A 16,966-nucleotide genomic window follows, 5' to 3' on the forward strand; every position below is an offset into this window, starting at 1 on the left:
GGTAGGAGACTTGGGGGGAACTCATTTGGACACTTGAAGGTCTTCAGCTACTTCTTTGTTCAGAGTTGTAATTCAGAGATCTGAACTACCAGAAATTGGACTTTCAGGTATTATTGTGTAACACAGAGTGAGACATTTATGCACTTGTATTGCAAGGGTTCTTATTTTAAATGAGATTGTCCAGAAATCCATTCTTGATTACTTTACTTGATAGGTCTCTGATCCATTGTATTTCACTCCCTTGATTTCCTCCGGCAATGTAACTAACATGATGACAACTGGGAAGTAAAGAAATACCACAGTTTTAGGATAAGGTGAGAGAGTCTTGGTAACTGACTTCATCATAGTGATGGAGGTAAAAATATACAGTCAAGTTAGAAAATGTCCCTGGACTGCTAATGGGAACTCTGGCCTGACTAGACACTGGGAAAACATTAACAACTGTGAAGCTATTTACGTTAATTTTCAGTGTTCAGAGAAGTAACGTCTGATCATCTTTTTTCCTTTTCTCCAAAAGGAGAAGTCAAAATAATCCACAATCTGTGATAGGATAAGGATTGTGTTGAAATTTACCTTTTTATTAGCTCTGAAAATAGGATTTCTAAGCAAACTAATAACCTTAAAACTGTTGGGAGGAAGGATGGGGGAAACCAGATGTAACCCATATGAGGGGGGGAAAACGTCTTTAACTACTTTAACATACACACATCCGATAAATTACCGACAATTCTTATTTATTTTGAAGTTAGTGCTGATGAAACTCTACTTGTTAAAACTTAGAAATCTCAGTTCAAACTACATGGAAATATTCCATGATCACGTTTTCAGCTCATTCTAGTTTGTCTGTCTCCCAGTTTATTTGAACTGATGAAGTTTTACAAAATAAACACCTTTAGCTTTCTAGAGTTACGTTTTTACCCATGTAATCAGTTTGTTAATTTCTGTAGTATGCTTACATGATAAAAAATACTATGTAAGTACTGAGTTTGCTTGTTATGGATTATTTCTGGATACAGAGAGTTTGCAAGAAACTTCAGCTTTACAGCAGCCAAGGTTGCTGCAGACTAAAGCAGAAGCTCGGGTATAAACTTGTCTTCTACCAGTTTTCCACAACTTTGCTATCAACAGCATCTGAGGACGTGGCTAATGACTTCTGAAAATCATTCACAACATTGCTAACGTTTTAGGAATCTTATAGCCTTGCCGGACCTTTCCACAATCACGAGAGAAAACCTTTGACGAAATTAGAACCAGTCCTTATACCCTCCCTTCCTTTCTTCTAGTGATTCACTTTTTTTTTTTTTTTTGGATTGGAACAATCGAAAGATTCAATGTTTTTAAATTCCATAGAAGACTAACGATTGAATAATTTTCTCACATCTCTGTTTGTACTTTCGCAGTCTGGTTGCATTGATTTGTGTCTCACAAGTAGACATTTCCTTTGTTGGTCACAAATCAATGCTATAGAACAAACCTGCCAGCATATTCCACCCCTACCCCCAATGTTTTGCAGTTTAAAAACAAAGCACATTTATATACTTTTTCTTTTAAAAATTACTTTCATTGGTTAGCAATACACTAGAAGAAGACAAAGCCTCAGAGTTAAAAATCCCTGGGAAAAGGAGCTCCTCTCTAGCTGGTCTCTGATTCTTTCACACTGCCTGGAGCAGAGAACTGCCTAGTGGGAGAGCAGCGCTCGTCCGCCGTCCGCTCCTGGTGTGCTCTGTTAACCCAATTAAGGTCCTCGCCTTCATACATCACAAAGCTGCCCAAAGCAACACACTGTGATGTCACAGTCAGATATGATTTCACGGCAGGAAAAAACCAAAAAGGCAGAAAAGGTTGAACGTATTCTGCTTTTATTCAAATCTTCTAAGAGGGGGCAAAAGGGAAGATTTTTTTTTTTTTTCCTGAGAGAAAAAGAGCACAAGCTTTCTCACGTCAATGTGAAAACTCAGTTCTGAAGATACCCGGGTGCTTTTACCCCAAGTGGATAAGCATGAATAAAGAAGCACAAAGAAACACCGTCATCAATCAGAATGCTCTTGCCTACCCTTAGCTACAGGTGGAAAGCAAGCAGGCACGATTTGATTTACTTAGATTAAAAGAGCAATTTTCTATCTTCTTTTTTTCCTTTTAAAAATAGCCAATCGATTTTGGCCTAGCTATTGCTGACTGCACCAGGTCCATTTTAATATACCACTGATTAAACGGTATGTTCATGGCTGAAGGCACTACAGCAGGAACAAACAGAAGCGGCTGAAGGAAGAGGGTGGGGGACAGGCGAGAGCTCCAAAAAGCACTCCACGAAGGCCACAACTACTCGGCACTTCCCCTGTAAACAGTTGATATAGCACATTTTAGGCTTGAACCAGCTGAAATATAATTCTGGAGTTTGAAGCCTGGAATTCATTTAGCTTTTTAATTCTGACCTTAAGAATAAATTTTACAACAAATCAAAGCTATGTTTTTCAAAAAACACAAATGAGGAAAATATTCTGTACTAAATTGCAATGACATCTGAAATGAAGATGCGTCTCAGAAAGATGCTTCTTATGAAAAACTTAAAATTTCATAAGTTATAGTTATCTACTGAAAGAGGATCTAGTTGTTTAGAGACTTTGTCTAGTGAAATTGCATTTAAAAGAAACAGAAAGAATATAGGACTTTTATATAGGGTGACTATATGTTGGGATTCATCGGGCAGCTCTCAGAAGAGGGAGAATATCTCTACTAGTTCTAGAAAATAACCATCTTGATTATTATGAGAAAGTATAACCTTTACCAAAGTCTGTGTGGCAGGAAAAATAAATTAGGGAGGGACTTTCTCGGGCAACTCAGAGAGAGATCCAACATCTGGCAGATGTTTCTTCCGAAAAAGACAAGGTCCATCTAACAGGTGAGACATCAGCTGAACAATGGATGCCAGGACATGGGAACTGGCTCTGAGAATCAGCAAACTCCATGTTTAAAACGTCAACCCACTTTTTTTTCCGTTTGCTTACTGATTCCTTGTTCCATTCTCTCCTGTTTTCTCTCTCCAATTATCATTTACTTAATTTGAAATTCTGGCCTTAATGGGGACAGAACCGTATCCAGAGGTACTATTAAGATAAGAAAATTCAGGAAGAAAGATTTAATGAGGGGCTTAGGAGTTTTTGGGTGAGGAAAAGGAAATTAGAGAGAAACAAGGGGAAAACTAAGAAATTAAGTATCAGCCTCAGCACGGTGGCTGTGGAAGAATAGCTTCTGAGAGACACAGATGGTCTGCATTCTCCAGAACAAAAACAAACAGGAAGTAACAGGGCCAGAGTCCCCTCTCCCCTTCATTCCTCTCTCCAGTGTAAATTGGAAAACAACTGAAATGTGTTCACATCAAAAAGTTTTCCGTCAAACTCTAGCAAGTGACCACAGTAAAAGATACAAGAGAGCGCTGGTTCCAGCTGGTAAAATGCTGAAAGGATGTCACATCGTGGGGGTGAGGAAGAAAGCAGGGATTAAATACATACAGTTTGGAGAAAAATCAGGCTCCATAGCTAACTAATGATGAATGGAGCAGACAGGTGGCAGATTTGAGGTCTGGAGGAGAGGAAGGGCTCCATTTTGAGCCGCCCATTTTCTGGAGGAGGGGTGGGGGCTGCTGTGGAAAATGGCTACTCCCGGGGTGCATAGGGAGACAACTGACTTAGTGGAGGGAAGGGAAGAAATAAACTAGGGGGTCATCTGGGGACACACCGAGTTAGTGAGGGTTTTAGTTTGGATGATAACAAGCTCTTAAAACATGGCTTTGACTCATAAAAAATGTAGCTGGGACGGATGGCTACTTACAGGGTTAAAAGCAAATGAAGAGCTCTTCTATTCCCAAATCTGCATGCTGAAGTGCTGCCTAGAACAGCAAACATGTACATGCAAAACACCAAAAATACGCAAAGTCGGGGTGCAGAGGAGGTGCAGGATGCACCAGTCACCTCCTTCCCCACACCCTTCAACGGCACAGAGCTCTGGTAGGGTCATCACCAGTAAAACTGGAGTCTCACAAGCCATCACACAGAGAGAAACCATCCCAGGTCCCCCATAGCTCCAGGCAGCAGTGAGGACAGTTTTCATGTTCCAAAACTAATTGGACAGTAAGGAGTGTCTGTAAGAATAAAAGCGGGTGGGAATGGAGGATGGAAATAAAAGGGAAAAAAAGTGTCCTTGTTGAAAGTTTTAAATTACAGGCTCAGTAAAAAACTGGCATTCCACCACATCCGGTCTAGTTACCAAATGGAAAAATGGGGTCATTAACATGTTTATTTGAATTACATTAGTCCTTCTCTTTCATATTTAATTTATTCTGTTAGAAAAAAACACAACGCTCTGCATGCTGGTGAAAGGCAGGGGTGTAATGGATCAGGGAGCTGAAATACAATGATCTTTACCCATTATCTACCCTGCTAAGGCTTTTCAGAACTTACTAGGATCATTCAGGGATTCTTCCCTCAGGAGGGAGGGAGGGGTACAGAAAGATGTAAGGTACAGAGACGCTACTGAGTTTGTTAAAATAATATTGAAGCACATTTAAATTAAGGAGTGGAAGGATGATTTTAATATGGAAAGAAAGTTTATAAAAAGAAGAAAAGTTGGGGATAAATGACGTCTTCTCAGACTGAATGTCCAGATACAAGGTTGGTGCTAGGCTTACAGAACATTCTCCACATGATATGGAAGTTGTAGAACACTGTGTTATTAGTATTCGGGGTATTAAAAGGCGAAGTCTGCCGGATGATCTCATGAGGCTTGCTGTCATCCACAAGAGGTCAGAGCAACTTCAGTACAAGCAAGTATAATGCAATACATTCAGGGAAAAATGAAAGAAGGTATATTTTTAGGAAGATGTCCAGAAATGGCCTGGCTATCTTTGTGGTGGTGACATGGAAAGCACATAGACTTAGCATCATAAGGCCAGTCCCTGCTCTACAACTTACTAACACCATTTGCACAAGTAATTCAGTCAGTTTTCCTCATCCATAAAATGGGAACATGAACAGTTACCATAGAGTTGTGAGGATCAATTGAGATAATCTATGTGAAAGTGTTCTATAAAGCACTGTACAAATGTAAGACATTTATTTTCTGAAGACAGTGGTGTCAAGTGCGGACCAAGCAGTGTGCCAAATATCCTCAGAAACAGGATTGGAAACAAAGCAGGGAATGCTCTGACAAAGCTGAAGAGGACAAGGATCTCCTGGCTCAGTGTGACTGGGTGTATCGTTCACTCATACCTGAAGGGATTTCTCACCGGGATGCTGACCTTGGGTTCACAGACTGCCTCCACAGTAGGTTGCCACCCACTCATAATGAGTCATTTAAAGTTCAAATCTTACTTCATGCTACCAATGCTAACACAGAGGCAAGCAGTTTTAGGCTTTTTTTGGTCACAGATTTCTGCTGCCATTGTCAAAATAGTAGCCCCAACCTCTAACTGTAACCTAGGGCAGCCAGCCCAACCTAGACTTAGCTCTGGTCACTTTTAGTGGAACAAATTGGCTCGGAAAACATCGCCTTCTACTTCTTCTTTATGATCTCCAAAATGAGCAAAAACTTCAGTCTCTACTTTTTCCTTAAGACAAGTTTCTCACTTTGCTACAAATGGAATCACATCTTTTTTGTTATGATTCCTCCTCTTTGGTCCAGTTTGTTGAACATTTTGCCAGCTGTTTCTAAGCTGAACTTTGGCTTAAATACAATTGCAGTCACATTAAGATCATTCTGTTTTGAGCCCAGAAAAGAGTGTAATTCTGACAGAGGAAGGGGAGAGTTAAATCCAATGAGTTCTAGTAAAAGATAACGGCAACCCATGTGTGGGACACTTTCTGAAGTACTTCAAAAAATAAATAAAAAGGAGAAAGTTCAGTATTAATTAAAACAATCATGATATAAGATGAAGATTTCTATTTATAATGATAAAATCCAGGCAAGGATATGGTAAATGTCTATAAAGAAACAAAAGGCCTAGGAAAGTGACTATGGATTTCTTTTTCAAATTCTAGTATATATGAACTGGAAGTCATCTTACTACTACTACTTTTCAAAAGAAACAATTTATGACAAACTGAAGAACTACTTTACACAGTAGGCAATCAACTTATAAAATTCATTAAAGGTCAATGACATAAATAGTATCACAAAGGTTTAGCTAAATTCATGGATAATAAGTCCATAGTGGGTTATTCAGAGAAACTAGGCTATCTGGAGGAAAATAACTCTAATTCTTGAAGTTAGCAACAAGGACAATTGTGTCTTATATAACAGTTTCCTGTCCCTGTGATCAGAAAATGAATGCTGAGCTGAAAGGACCGTGGGCCTGAACCAGAGGGGCTTTTCTTATAATCATATGCTTGTAAGAAAGTAGGGACTAACTACAGTGCTGATATTAAGCCTGCTGGGGCAAGAATGTGCACTAATTCTTGAACCTGCAGTCACACATGTCATATTACCTAAGTTGTATTATGCCACTCCTTCTCTACAGCAACTGTTATCATCTCCATATTATAGATGAGAGAAGTAAGGATCAGAGAAGTTCAGAGACGAAAAGTAAATTAACAAAGGTCACACAACTGGTAAATGGCGGATTTGGGATTTGAATTTAGGATTACCTGCTTCCAAAGCTCTGCTACCACACTGCTGCTGTTTTCTGCCCAGTAGCCTGATGTATTAACAGCTTAAGATGACTAATTTAACCTGTTAAAGCGATATGAAGTCTTGCTCTTAATTTCCCTTGATATCTAAACTGTGTGTGCAGTAGCTTCTTGTCATCAAATCACGTGCACATCTATGGCTTTACATTAAAGATGTCTCCAGCTCTCATTAAGAGGGAACGAAAGAAGCAAACAGATCACGAGAAGGTAAAAGGCATACGGCTTTTACATATGCTGCTATGGATTATTATAGAGTACCTCAGACTATAATGTACATTAACAGAAACTCTTCTCTATCAACTACTCATTCTTAGTTTTCCTAATCTAAACTCATGTGCTATAATAGAAGTAATATCTAAGAAGTGAATGAATATGATGAATTCCAACAACTTCCTTGCTTTGGTAACTCTAATGTTGAATGGGATATCAAAATGGAAGTTGAGAAACACAAGAAATAGCTGGGTTGGGAGAGAAGCACAATGAGGAGAAGAAACATTAGAGGAGAATCCAGAGTTTACTTTCCCAGACTCTGATTTAATCTGAATGAGCTTTGTTTTTCCACATTTTGAAGAAAATTTAAGTTTAGTAATAGGAGATTGTGTAATGCAAGAGTGTTGCTAGCCTAAAGGCTGTGATAATATATCTTAGGAGCTCTGTGTCCCTCATAACAAAAGTAACAAACCTTTCAAAATTATTTGTGGCCTTGAAATGTAATACAAAATACCTGTATCTTAATTTCTGTCCTTATAAGATGGGAACAGTTATTTTTATATGAAACAACAAATACATAAAATACTACACATTTTATATAAAATTATATAAAATATAATTATGAAATATATAAAATATAAAATGCTATATGATAGTATATAAAATACTACATATTTTATATAAAATTATTATATATGTTTACATGTGAATAGGAGCTATTCATGAGTTTTATTAAAAGTCTAGATAAAAGTAAAGTCATCTATAGTCCTTTCTCTGGGGTTCTCTTCCCTTTCGTTTTGTGTATTTTTGCTCCCCTTTCTCTGCCACCCATCCCCCTGCCCCCGCCCAGGATTTTAGCCACAGATGTAATGGGTTTCTGCAACACTGGCAACTCATAGCTTTTGCAAATGTTCCCTTGGCTAGGAACCACCCAAATAGTGACCAAATAGTGACTCTCACTGGCTAATGAAAAATCAATGTGGTTTGATATCATTAGGACAAGGTCAAAATAATCCTCTAAGCAGAATTTCCTTACATTCCCTCAACACCAGTGTGACAACCTTGCTGCAAACAAGGCATAGGGATGTGGCACTGCTGAACCTGGCAAATCTGTGTCACTGTTTAACTGAACTAAAGGAACTATCAGTGCCAAAGAAGAAAGAGAAAAAGAGAAAAATGTCAGAAATGACTGTCTAGATTCAAAGAAAAACTTGATGAAGGGGCATATAGGGATGGAAGACATCTTCAAGTGATCACCAGCAGTTTTGAACTCTGGTTCTAGCTCTTGATACAAACTTGATGTGTTGAGTGGTGCAAAATCACTACACTGACTAGGCCTAAATGCCTTCACCTGAAAGTGAGGGACTCCTTTCAAATCTAAAGTTCTGATTTCGTGCGTCTTGTTTGGCTGGCTTACTTGGTTAGAACATATATGTTTCATAGGGTTAACATTATAGATTCAGTTCTCATATAAATCAGATGACCTGGTATAATACTTTGCACATAGTACTTGCTCAACAAATATTTGTTCAATGAATAAATGTCTTGGAATACAGAAAAACTCTATTTCATAGTCAAGGATTCTAACTTAGGTTTAAATGGAGTGGGGCCAAGAGAGAGCATAGGGCTTGATAGCAATGCATCTGAACTCCTGGGCGAAATAACTTAAAACATGGGTCTCACTGACTGCTATCACCATATAGTGATTGTGCTACAAGAACAATCTTACTATTCAGACTTTTGGAATCACCTGAGAGTGTTCTTGCCAGTAGCCTGTTCCCAAAAGAGATAACCAATCCTGAGAGAATTCCCTGATTTTAAGATTGCATACATAGCTCATCAAATCCTTACAACATTCAGCTGGGATATGAAAATGACAGATATTTTTTCCTCTCCACTTTTCACATGGAAAAACAGAAGTCTGCTTCCATTGCAGTCACCCCATCTCCTACAGGGGTGGGAAATGACTTAACCAGTATTACAGATTGAGCCACTACCTCTTTGTAAATATTATAGTTGAGCATAGAATTTGCCCACGTGTGGTATACCCAGTGATTTAGATGGCAATCACATGCCAGAATTTTGCTTTAGATAATGAGAATCATGTCATAAAAGAACATATGAAAATATAAATTGAGACACTTAATAACATCAACCACCTGATCATTGTGGTCAGACACATGGTAATTTCAATTCCTTAGCAATACTTAAAAAAAAAAAAAACTAACTAAATAGATTAGAACTTGGAAGATAAAGAATCAAACATTAGAACAAGTAACCTGGGATCATAAATATTCTCTGACATTTTCAATTTGCTTGCAACATACAGAGTTTTGTTTTATTTTGGTTTTGCTTCCATGAGTGCATTGTATCCCCCAGTTTCTCCCCTTCTAGAAGCTGGCTAAGTATAGACGCAGATGGTGAAACTCAATCGCAGAGTGCTGACAGAGTTTCTCTTAGGGCCTACCGAACAGATCTACCGAGTCTCACATCTCCTGGTCAGCAGCGACAGGTAAACACTAGCTTTATTTTAGCGGCTCAGTTGCAGCTCCATGGGCAGCTGTCCTTACTGCACATAATCAGTCCCTTTTTTCAGGGGGTTATAACTCAACCATCAAAATACCAAAATATGCTCTGGTTCGAAACTTGGTGTATAGAGTCCTAAGTCCAGGAATGAATGTGGTTTACTTCCAAATTTAAGAAAATATTGAGTTTTGTAGGTTATTTATTTACTATTTTCAAATATGTTTGAAGAATCTTTTAAACTCCATAGGAAAATGTACTAAAAAGGACACACCATTTTAATACCTTGGGTGATTCATTCTGAATTTCAGCACACCACTGAAAGGACCAAATAGTGGTGGAAAAAAAGAGTTTGTTTTATTTTCTTACCAAATACAGATGTTTTGACCACTTGGGTCCTCATCAGTGTTCAAAATATTAGTGTGTTGTAACATAATAAAATAAAGGCATTAACTTCTTTGTTTTGTTCCTTTCAGTGATGTGCAGAATGGATTAACGAGTTCTTGTTTCTGGCCCTTGTATAACTCAAAAACTCGTTTCAACTTAAATAAATTAAGTAAGTAATTAGTTCATAATATGGCCTAATCACCTCTGGTATTTTGAAACAAACAAAAACACAAAAATGGCTGTTGCACATTTGCATTTAATTACTTCCACATAAAATACTTGTGTGGACTTTATTACAGGTGACATAAATTTCAAATCTAAGCTTTGTGATAGAAAGCCTGGGTTATGGTATTGTGTAGACTTCCATGAAGATTCTGTAACCATCCCTACTATTTTCCTCAAGAAAATGAAACCACAGTCTACGAAACCACATTCTTGTGCTCTTAATTGGCAAAAGAAAGTGCTTTATTTCAAAAACTCTGGAGAATAAGTTACTTCCTACAGAGGCTCAAAGGATGTTAATATAAAAGGCAGTATCATTTCTGGAATTTCTGCAGTGTTCAATTTTTGCTCTTGGAGTCTGAACAGTTCTTGTTTGCATACACGTCTATCTGGGAATTGCTCTTAGTGATCAGGACAGCCTTATGGAAATCCTTCCAGATGAATATACTCAATAGAGCAAAAAATCTTGCTCTGTCTTTAATGTAAAGGAAAAAAGGATTTTTAAACAACTGTGTAATTGTGAGTTCTAGCCTTAAAGGAACTTTCTTGGCTTGGATTTCTTCTACCCTCCCCTTCAGATACTTAATAATCAAAGTATATGCCAAGAAACTAATGATGCAAACCAGAGTATTGCACATGAACTTGGATCGCTTTCCCATTGTGTAGTGTGTGTAGTGACCAAGATTGGACCCAAAAAGTCGATGATAGAAAGTAGACAATGCAACACAATCAAGGTACGCCTACCTTGGGAAATTTACAAACCCATTTCCTATCCTTCATAAATGCATATAACCATTCTCAGTATAGATTCTGAAACTTCTAGGCTAATCTGACCATCAGCTGTGAAAGGAAGAAGGATCAACCTTGATTAGTAAATTTCCAGGTCATTTGCTTGGCAGGAACCCACTGATGTGTTAGCTGCATACCTCACAATTCTTTAGGTGTTATCTGATGTTACCATGCATTCCTGATACCCTTTGAATTTCAATACAGAAATCTAAGTACAACTAAACATTTCCCCAAGCTGTGACAGCCTTAAGGTTATTACTCATTTTAGAACTGAGACCAACTTTTCTTCTGACATTTGACCTGGGAGAGTTTCTCCTTTAGCTTTCTGAGCCATGCAAATTTATTCAAATTCTGTATTACAACCCTTGTCAGTTGTGGCCAGACATTCACTTAGTGATGTCTTACACACAATAGGCTCGCAATAAACATTTGCTTTTCAGAATGAAACTAGCCTTATTATAAGAAAAAAATGGAACAGATTTCAATAGAGTTCTAAATGAACTAGAAGAAAGACTAATAGATCTTGAGTATATTAAAAAAAAAATCAAGCAGGGAGAACAGTTGGGTTTTGATAGAGTTTCCCAAGGGAAGTAGTAGAAGTTTCATTACTCAGGGCATTTTAAAGTAGAATAGACAAAACACTAGTGGGGTATGTTGAAATAAAATATGCGTAGTCCGTCTGTGAATTAGTGTTTACTTTCAATATAATTATAAGTGAAGCAACACTGTAATGGGAATTTTTCATACACACGAAAGCTATGGCTACTATGTTTCCACATCGACCATATGTTGCACATATTGGTTGGTGTGGATGTGTATCCCTACTGCCCTCTAGTGGATGAAATGTAAGACCTACCTGATTAACCAGATCTAACAGGCTACTGGTTTGGGGGTATATCAATCTTTAATCATTTAGGGTAGAAAGAAAATAGCTGTGTTGATGCATTTTCCATCAAATTATAAAATTGAAGGGCATTAAAAACAACAGAATCAAACTCTGTAATTAAGACTGCCATTTAATGTTTGTTCGCACACGGTATTCATTTCTGTGTATCCCTGCCAAAGATCCATTGTGTAATGTTGTCCTCACATGACATTAAAAACACCAGTCCCCTGGAAAATATAAAAAAGAAACTGTGCTGCCTTGAAATACATGGAGTTTACTTTCAGAAACAGAACATTAATACAGACACAGTAAGATAATTTGGAACACAAATAATGGCGACAAGAAACTTGAAAACCAGGACTGCTCCTTAAATCTGAGCAAGCATATTAGCAGTCTATGGGTGTGCTGGCTGGTAGTCAGAAGAGGGCAAACAAAATGGGTTTCAGAACAGGAAAGCAGATTTGAGAAAGGACTGACTAAACACAGAGTAATGGGGCAGGAAAATAACTCTAAACACACATTTGGTACTGTGGGTATATATTTAATGCTATCGCATTGAGGCTGCTTTTCAAGTGTAGAACCCAGATGCTGTACTCCCAATGAAGAAAGATAGGGACTTGTACAGTTCTTTGGCATTTTGTTATTAAGACACAGAACAAATTTGAAGGCCACTCTCTTTGTATAATTTTAATTATTTTACAGGATTTAGACTTTAATCACTAAGTTTCAGTCTCACACTTAGTATATGAAATAATTCTCCTAAAACACCAAGAGAAAACAATTATACAATCTATGTTGCCAAAACAACTGATATACCACAGAGAATAAATGAAATCCGAAAGTAGAGAAACATACCGTGTGCATGCTGAGTGCACCAGGGCAATGGCCCTTACTAGGAACGTGGGAAATAAATTGGATAAATCTTTAAATATCATAAATTGTTAGAAGCTGGTGATATGTGAGTAGATGTACACTTGAGGGGAGGGGAACTGGGTGGCATGGCCCAGATTGGTCTCTTTGAGTTAGTCACAGTTTTTACAGTACATAATTTGGTTAAAAAGTATTGGTTTAGTAATCAAACATAGGTCTCAATGGACTTCTCCTGGTAAACGTAAAAAAAAAAAAAAAAAAAAAAAAAAAAAGCAACAGACTTATCTAGATAGAGGTACAAAGCAACATGAAAACTCTCATTACCTGAGTGATCTAAAGAAAATCTAAGTTGATAAATATCCTGGGACCATTGTGTTCATCTCAACTAGATTTACTGTATAGTAGTTAGCATATCGATAGATAGATACGGGGAAGCCCAGGAGAGCTGGGGGTAAGCAGTATGGACCACAAGGAGGAAATACAGCCAATTTCCTACTTAGCACCACGGACAGAGCTGTCAGCAGAAAGAAACATCCTTGGAGTTATCCTTGGTGTTAAAGAAACACAAAGAAATCAGTGTTGCATTTTAAAGACGCTTCTTATCCCCATTGTGACTGGCAGTCTGGGTTGGAATTATGTTGCACTGCTTCCCTGTAGGGCACCCACTGGAGCTGAACGAATAAAAAGGTGTCTTGCCCACCTGTGCACACACAGGAAGAAAAGGTTGATACAGGAGAATGATGTCTCCTTGACCTTTGTCTGACACTTCTCTGGTTTTTGAAAAATCATAGCACTCTGAAGAATACTATCCAGTCTTTCCCATGTCAAGACAAGTCCCTCTGCATTTCAGCCTTAGGGTCTCTATTGCTCTGGGGCACAACTAGGGAAAGGGAATAAGTAAAGACAACTCTAAAAGGAAGTAAAACGCCTTCTATTCCATCTCATGTTATAGAAGATTGCAAAGAAGACCCTCTTCTTCCTCTCAGTTCTGGCCTTTACTGGGTGGAAGTCACTATTAGATTCCATAACTGAGTAACAGATTCTGGAAAATCAGAACTCTCTCTCTCGCTCTTGAGCAGTGTGGGGGTCTCCTTTTCTGTCCTGCTGAAGCCAGATATAGAGAACTGTAGAGAACCAGTTTTACGAAAGAAAGCACCCTAGCACAAATTATTTGGCATTAAACCATACTATCATTTGCTAAAGACTTGTAGTCAAACCTTTTCTCATTTGATTGTTAATAAGAACCTTATATTTCTAAAAGAACTTGATTACCAGGGAACTTGTGGGTTTCGGCTTTAATCAATTCTGAGGGTTTTTCCTATCTTATGTTTCTTAGACCTTTATGTCCACAGGAGAGTCTAGAGAGTCGAAATTCACTTTTTGCCAGCTCACTACGCATGTTCACCAAATGGTAAAGTTCTCACTTTAAAGCCCAGCAAGACAAGATGAGCTCTGTCTGCCCAGCAGCCTTTCAGAGGCATTAAGGGTAAGAGAGAAGGTAAGTAATTCACTATGCGTTCCCATTTCTATAATGGGGAAGGACGTCTTGATACATTTACAATACTCCTCTGGGGATATTTCATCAGTTATACCTAAACTCTAATGGACAATAATTGATTTGAACTTTCCACTTAGCACAGAGCTGTAAACAGCTTCACTGCAGACGGCAGCAATGAGCCGACGTTTTGTAAAGTGGAGAGAGATTCAGAAAACTTTTGTACTGGGTCATGCCGTAGCCTAACAGCTTTTGAATCCAGGGAAGAAACAGTTTGTCCTCCTGGTTTTAATAGCTGGGCTAATCGAGTTTCAAGCCTGCAGTAGGTATAGGTTATCTTTTGAAGGCATTCCATTTTAACCCCTCGCTATTATGATGAGTTTATAACCTAGCCATAAAAATGTACTACTAATTTAGACATACATCAGGACACATTCAAAAACATAACTTTCCGAATGTTAATTTCCTGGTAAAGGAAAAAAGTAAGACATTAAAGTCATTTTAAGACTACAGTTTTTTTTTTTTTTTTAAACTCTCCGTGGGTGGTGAGCCTTTCAGGGAAAATATTCCCTCTCCTCCAATGTCCCTCATCTGGTTGACATCACCCTGTCTCTCCCTCTCCCTCAACCTCACTTTGTTTCTGGCCGTATCTTAGTGCAATCTCCCATGGAATGGCCCCAAAGACTAATCTGCTACAAGGCATGAACCAAGCACAAGTATAACTCTGTTCTTCCATGACTTTCTTTTATAGCCTCCCTCCAGCCCTGTTGAACACACAAGTAGACGAAGTTTAGAAGAATTCTCACACTATTTAAATCAGCTCTTCTGTCTCACGCAGGCATGACAGAGGGTAACAACGAAGAGAAATGAAAGACTGACTACATTTTACTTAGACCACTACATCGTCTGCTCAGTCTATGGCTTTCCTATTTTGTTCCACACTCCTGGAATTCTCACAATGGGATTCAAAGCTCACCTAGAAGCCACTCTTAGACAACAAAGGACAGAGTCCCCTTTGGAGTTGTTGCTGCCACTTCTCGTGTCAAAGATGTACAAACCTTGTGGCTGTGAAGTAGGACTTTATGAACACACAGCAAGAAAGTATATTTTGTGAATATATTGCAACCGGACATTACCCAGCTTACATGAATTTGACATGGAATATGAATTTTCTCTCAATTCAGCTGATGAGACTGTAAGAGCAAAGGCATACCACTGTCAGAAAATAGATTTACCCGTCACCCCCAACTGTAATTCCCTTTCTAGAAATCTACAGAAAAAATTGGATATAATCCGACAATTTGTAAGATGTTGTCCAGAGTATGAAATGCATTAAAATCAAACTGAACATAACTTGTTCCACTTAGTCCTGAAAATTACATTCTGTAGCTTCTAGACATCAAACTTACTTCTGGTTTTGATGTGACCACTGATTATTTAGGTAACACTAAGCAAGGTACTGAACCTTACAAAGCCTCAATTTTTCCATTTCTCATTTGGGGAGAATGACACCTGTGTGTTCTTATTTATTGATTGATGAGATGAAATTATATCATAAGCTAGTGAAAAAAATGGTGTTATATATATTTGGGGTCAGTCATCTTTACTTTTATTGCAGCATGACCAATGATTGGCAAACTAGTTAAAGTGTACCTCATCCTTCCTGGGTAGAAGGCAACATGGAAAGGATATTTTCCATCATTTGGCAGTAAGGGCCTAGCTCGACCCATGTTCTTCTCCAGGCAAGCCCTTTTCTCCCATAATCAAAGGGCAACATTTTAATATTTAATCTTTAAATCAAATATGGCATTCTCAAATTTGGTTTAACCAACATCTAAACTTCACTGAGCTTTCAGTTGAGCCACGAACTCCCTCTTTCACTGTCAAGCTTCCACGCGACACTCTTTAACCACACGAGTTTGTACAATGGTACCTAGTGAGCTCAAATGATTTTCTCACTGATCAACAATTAGTCTGTAAAGTGTTTATACTGCAGAACATCACTCTGGTGTGTCAGGTTCAGCTCTCACAGACTTAACTAAGCATAAAATGTGCTTTACAAATAAAATGCTTATAAAAGTTAACAAAGAAGTAGATGACTTACATTCACCCTGTGTTTTATATCAACCTTGGAATTCAAAGTTCCATAGTTAATGGAAATGGGAAGAGCTTAGCGAGGGTTCAGAGCAAAGGCCAAAGAACCTTCCTTCCTTGTTTGCCCAAAATATTAAGAGATAATTTGATAATGGTTGTTAGTAAGATGATGTGTTAATAGATGTTCCTTATCTATCACTCAGATTAAACATTTAAAAAGGGGGTTTATGAAGTATGAGGGATTGGGTTTAGTTATAAAATTCTTACATACTTTAGGAGATGTTAAATCCTCATATGAAATACTCTGATGTTCCAGTGTAAGTTTTATGAAATACATTTGATACCTATTTATCTGTGACAATTTAGTTAACATGCTACTAGAAGGCAGGACAGGTGAACCAGAAGAGTTCTAGGCTTTGGCTTTTTATAAAAGTTAAAAATGAACTGTAGAGTTTATCTTGAAATACTCTTTCACAGAAAGTATATGTAGTATATGTATGATACAATGACTGAGACATCCCACATGCTAAGCTGACTACTGTCATAGGGAACCAACCTCATGTGAACTGTTTGATCCCACTATTGACCAGTCTTTATCAATGCTTGGCAGAGGTCAAGGAAGTAAATCTAACACCTAGAAAACAAATAAGTGATTTCCTTGTTTGCTTTTAAAAATGCCATTTACTGATTTTATTTTTCTTTACAGTTGTTAGCTGTACATGGTCATATTATAATTGTCATATAACAACCTTAATTCAGGGACACATCTTTTGACACAATGTATTATTCAGCAACTTTGGGTAAACATGC

At 38.0% G+C, this 16,966-nt stretch overlaps 1 protein-coding gene and 1 long non-coding RNA gene across 42 annotated transcripts in view; one reads left to right on the forward strand and one right to left on the reverse strand.

The window, feature by feature from the left end:
* Positions 1-16,966, reverse strand: part of ZBTB20 (zinc finger and BTB domain containing 20) — an 816,756-nt gene that overhangs the window by 77,905 nt on the left and 721,885 nt on the right. For 4 of the 41 annotated variants that reach the window (XM_021932906.2, XM_021932970.2, XM_021932948.2 and 1 more), the window contains one exon: positions 208-278. The exons of 36 other annotated variants lie outside the window; for them this stretch is intronic. The gene's annotated coding sequence lies outside the window, so the exon portion shown is untranslated. Of the gene's footprint in view, positions 1-207; positions 7,483-16,966 lie in introns of those variants that run through there. One more of the 41 variants, XM_009200024.4, reaches the window with a different exon arrangement.
* On the forward strand, positions 2,862-15,315 carry LOC116273155. Its single transcript, XR_004181622.1, has 5 exons — positions 2,862-2,899; positions 9,351-9,402; positions 9,890-9,969; positions 13,904-14,065; positions 14,814-15,315. It is a non-coding gene; the product is annotated as an uncharacterized LOC116273155 (long non-coding RNA).

The sequence above is a fragment of the Papio anubis genome, chromosome 2 (assembly GCF_008728515.1).
Source record: "Papio anubis isolate 15944 chromosome 2, Panubis1.0, whole genome shotgun sequence".
Lineage (NCBI taxonomy): Eukaryota > Metazoa > Chordata > Mammalia > Primates > Cercopithecidae > Papio > Papio anubis.